This window comes from Schistocerca cancellata, unplaced genomic scaffold, assembly GCF_023864275.1.
Source record: "Schistocerca cancellata isolate TAMUIC-IGC-003103 unplaced genomic scaffold, iqSchCanc2.1 HiC_scaffold_31, whole genome shotgun sequence".
NCBI classification, from domain to species: Eukaryota; Metazoa; Arthropoda; class Insecta; order Orthoptera; family Acrididae; genus Schistocerca; species Schistocerca cancellata.
In genome coordinates, this window is record NW_026046095.1 from 12,501 (window position 1) to 17,500 (window position 5,000).

General features: G+C 53.2%; 1 non-coding gene across 1 annotated transcript in view; it reads right to left on the reverse strand.

Moving 5' to 3' along the window:
• Nucleotides 1–1,432, reverse strand: part of LOC126110727 (small subunit ribosomal RNA) — a 1,909-nt gene extending 477 nt beyond the window's left edge. The window contains exon 1 of the ribosomal RNA XR_007523885.1: nucleotides 1–1,432. This exon is cut by the window's left edge and continues 477 nt beyond it. This is a non-coding gene — a ribosomal RNA (small subunit ribosomal RNA).
• Between the last annotated feature and the right edge of the window lie 3,568 nt (nucleotides 1,433–5,000).

The window sequence follows — 5,000 nt, forward strand, 5'->3', positions numbered from 1 at the left end:
GAGTCTCGTTCGTTATCGGAATTAACCAGACAAATCGCTCCACCAACTAAGAACGGCCATGCACCACCACCCACCGAATCAAGAAAGAGCTATCAATCTGTCAATCCTTCCGGTGTCCGGGCCTGGTGAGGTTTCCCGTGTTGAGTCAAATTAAGCCGCAGGCTCCACTCCTGGTGGTGCCCTTCCGTCAATTCCTTTAAGTTTCAGCTTTGCAACCATACTTCCCCCGGAACCCAAAAGCTTTGGTTTCCCGGAGGCTGCCCGCCGAGTCATCGGAGGAACTGCGGCGGATCGCTGGCTGGCATCGTTTATGGTTAGAACTAGGGCGGTATCTGATCGCCTTCGAACCTCTAACTTTCGTTCTTGATTAATGAAAACATACTTGGCAAATGCTTTCGCTTCTGTTCGTCTTGCGACGATCCAAGAATTTCACCTCTAACGTCGCAATACGAATGCCCCCGCCTGTCCCTATTAATCATTACCTCGGGTTCCGAAAACCAACAAAATAGAACCGAGGTCCTATTCCATTATTCCATGCACACAGTATTCAGGCGGGCTTGCCTGCTTTAAGCACTCTAATTTGTTCAAAGTAAACGTGCCGGCCCACCCAGACACTCAATAAAGAGCACCTTGGTAGGATTTCAACGGGGTCCGCCTCGGGACGCACGAACACGCACGAGGCGGTCGCACGCCTTCGGCTCGCCCCACCGGCAGGACGTCCCACGATACATGCCAGTTAAACACCGACGGGCGGTGAACCAACAGCGTGGGACACAAATCCAACTACGAGCTTTTTAACCGCAACAACTTTAATATACGCTATTGGAGCTGGAATTACCGCGGCTGCTGGCACCAGACTTGCCCTCCAATAGATACTCGTTAAAGGATTTAAAGTGTACTCATTCCGATTACGGGGCCTCGGATGAGTCCCGTATCGTTATTTTTCGTCACTACCTCCCCGTGCCGGGAGTGGGTAATTTGCGCGCCTGCTGCCTTCCTTGGATGTGGTAGCCGTTTCTCAGGCTCCCTCTCCGGAATCGAACCCTGATTCCCCGTTACCCGTTACAACCATGGTAGGCGCAGAACCTACCATCGACAGTTGATAAGGCAGACATTTGAAAGATGCGTCGCCGGTACGAGGACCGTGCGATCAGCCCAAAGTTATTCAGAGTCACCAAGGCAAACGGACCGGACGAGCCGACCGATTGGTTTTGATCTAATAAAAGCGTCCCTTCCATCTCTGGTCGGGACTCTGTTTGCATGTATTAGCTCTAGAATTACCACAGTTATCCAAGTAACGTGGGTACGATCTAAGGAACCATAACTGATTTAATGAGCCATTCGCGGTTTCACCTTAATGCGGCTTGTACTGAGACATGCATGGCTTAATCTTTGAGACAAGCATATGACTACTGGCAGGATCAACCAGGGAGCTGCGTCAACTAGAGCTGAGCAGCCGGCCGCCCGGGAGTGTGTCCCGGGGGCCCGCGCGAACACGCAAGCGTCCGCTCAATTATTCTGCAAACAGGAGGAGGCTGGGCTCCCCTGCACAATACACCTCGAAACCCTCTCAGGTCCCGGCGGCGCGCAGCGCCGTCCTAAGTACTTGGTCGGGTTCGAGAGAGGCGCAATCGCCCGGAGTTAGGCGAGTAGACGCTTTAGGTGCGACCACCCGTGCTCCCAACTGAGCTTGCCGCTGCCGACAGAGGCCCGGGAGCGTGCTGTCGTGGCATTGCCGGCGGGAGACAACACGCGCCACCTACGGTGACCGGCAGCTCCAACGCCAGCGCCACAGAAGGGCAAAGGCCCCACGTGGGTGCCGAAGCGAACTCTCCCAGCACAGCGCACGTGCCAACACGTCCGCACAACTGCGATACAAACCACCAGCGAGAACCGCTGGGGCGACCGAGCAGCAGACGGCGTCGCGGCGCCGAGTGCCGGGCGGCGGCGCATCCTCAACGCACACAGTCCTCAATCGGACCAGCACACTGCAGATGTCCACCGCGCTTCGCACCGGGTCCGCGAGGACCCACTTTGGCTGCACGGCGCCGCGCGCAGGGTGCCCCGGCGCGCAGCTGCGCCGCCTGCCGCGTCCGTCGGCCGGCGCGCCTGCCACTGGGCGCCCCCACCAGCCGGCTGTAGCGCGTGCGCCCACGCACCGCGCGGCCAGCACGCCGGGCGGCCCCCCCTCACCGGCCGGGGACAGTCCCACCCACCCACAGCCGCGTATCGCTTCACACCCAGATTCACATTCACGTTCGTTGGTATGGTGGGGACCGCTTCGTAGCTGTACCGATCGTTGCCCTCACAGATGTACCTCCAGCAAGATCAACCGCACCACAACGGGTTACCAGTTGTTCATTTGCGTAACGTCACCAGTAAACGTACACGTCCATCCCCGTTTGCAAAGTCAACTATTATTGCATGCCTGCCTGTCAGGTGTCAAGACACACTACATTCGCTCACATCCACGCAACAAAATGTGCCCGACTAGAGGGCACGTGGAAGGTGCCCCCGTACATATGCGATCTCCATTGCGCGACCAACTGTCAACCGGCCTCTGTAGCATGTCGCAGATGTGGAACGCGGGGCACCGTGCTATCACATTGTGTGAGAAGAGACTACTACGTCTGCATACACGCGCCACTACATGAACAGACGGCTCATGCTGATCGCCATCCACTGCGTCCATTACTCCCACACGTCTCTATGGCGTACCACACTGCAATGCAGCTGTTATGGGGAGATGACACATAGCTGTGTACACAACATTCTGAGCCGGTTGCGGTTGGACAACAATACATTAATGTAACGTGTCATATGCCAATTACAGAGCAGGGTAAGGCACAACGTGGGTTAGGTTAAGGCACAACGTGGGTTAGGTTAAGGCACAACGTGGGTTAGGTTAAGGCACAACGTGGGTTAGGTTAAGGCACAACGTGGGTTAGGTTAAGGCACAACGTGGGTTAGGTTAAGGCACAACGTGGGTTAGGTTAAGGCACAACGTGGGTTAGGTTAAGGCACAACGTGGGTTAGGTTAAGCCACAACGTGGGTTAGGTTAAGCCACAACGTGGGTTAGGTTAAGCCACAACGTGGGTTAGGTTAAGCCACAACGTGGGTTAGGTTAAGCCACAACGTGGGTTAGGTTAAGCCACAACGTGGGTTAGGTTAAGCCACAACGTGGGTTAGGTTAAGGCACAACGTGGGTTAGGTTAAGGCACAACGTGGGTTAGGTTAAGGCACAACGTGGGTTAGGTTAAGGCACAACGTGGGTTAGGTTAAGGCACAACGTGGGTTAGGTTAAGCCACAACGTGGGTTAGGTTAAGCCACAACGTGGGTTAGGTTAAGCCACAACGTGGGTTAGGTTAAGCCACAACGTGGGTTAGGTTAAGCCACAACGTGGGTTAGGTTAAGCCACAACGTGGGTTAGGTTAAGCCACAACGTGGGTTAGGTTAAGCCACAACGTGGGTTAGGTTAAGCCACAACGTGGGTTAGGTTAAGCCACAACGTGGGTTAGGTTAAGCCACAACGTGGGTTAGGTTAAGCCACAACGTGGGTTAGGTTAAGCCACAACGTGGGTTAGGTTAAGCCACAACGTGGGTTAGGTTAAGCCACAACGTGGGTTAGGTTAAGCCACAACGTGGGTTAGGTTAAGCCACAACGTGGGTTAGGTTAAGCCACAACGTGGGTTAGGTTAAGGCACAACGTGGGTTAGGTTAAGGCACAACGTGGGTTAGGTTAAGGCACAACATGGGGGTAGATTGCGGTACAAATTGCGTTACATTGCGGTGCAAATTGCGTTACATTGCGGTGCAAATTGCGTTACATTGCGGTGCAAATTGCGTTACATTGCGGTGCAAATTGCGTTACATTGCGGTGCAAATTGAGTTACATTGCGGTGCAAATTGAGTTACATTGCGGTGCAAATTGAGTTACATTGCGGTGCAAATTGAGTTACATTGCGGTGCAAATTGAGTTACATTGCGGTGCAAATTGAGTTACATTGCGGTGCAAATTGAGGTAGGTTAAGGTGCAACACAGGTTAGGTTAAGGTGACATAGGTTAGGTTAAGGTGACATAGGTTAGGTTAAGGTGACATAGGTTAGGTTAAGGTGACATAGGTTAGGTTAAGGTGACATAGGTTAGGTTAAGGTGACATAGGTTAGGTTAAGGTGACATAGGTTAGGTTAAGGTGACATAGGTTAGGTTAAGGTGACATAGGTTAGGTTAAGGTGACATAGGTTAGGTTAAGGTGACATAGGTTAGGTTAAGGTACAAACTGGGTTGTGTTATGGTACACATTGCGTTGTAGTACAGTACACGTTAGGTTTGGGTACGGTACACAATGTGGTATGGGATGGCGTGTTGTGGGGGGGGGGGGGGGGTGAGGTTCGTTGATATCGACCGTAGGACGTGGATGCCCGAGGCAGCGTCAGTGTGTCAAAGGAGTTATGTCACGTCGGGATGCGCTTTCCGCCAGTGAGAGGGGGGGGCGAGCCGTGTCTGTGGTTGCGGCAGACCTGTGTGTTTCATTCCTGCCAGTGTGTTTGTGCTGTAAGACGAGGCAGTGTGGTGATGTTGGGTGCACCCCTGTGTAGGACATGTGTGGGTGTTGGTGGCTTATCTGAGCAATTGTGGTTGTCGGACGAGTGGGATATTCTGTTTTATGATTGGACCTCCTGGCCTGGTTATCATAGTCTGGTTGGTGTACTGTGGCGGATAGGATGCACCGGACGTTGGTCCATGCCGGTGCTTAATTATTGTATCTGTGTTTGTTACAGGCAGAGAGTAGTGTGTGATAGAGTGTGTGGGTGATAGAGTGTGCGGGTGACGTGTGGTTCGTTTTGTTTGCACAGACGTTCAGCATGTATAGGGGCATTTGCGTATTTGATCTATCTATGTGGGCCTGCATAGTTTACTGAGCAGTGCTGCGAGGTGACTGAACTACGAGCGACGTACTCATTTACAGCGGAATGGTTGCCTTCTACCAAAGATGG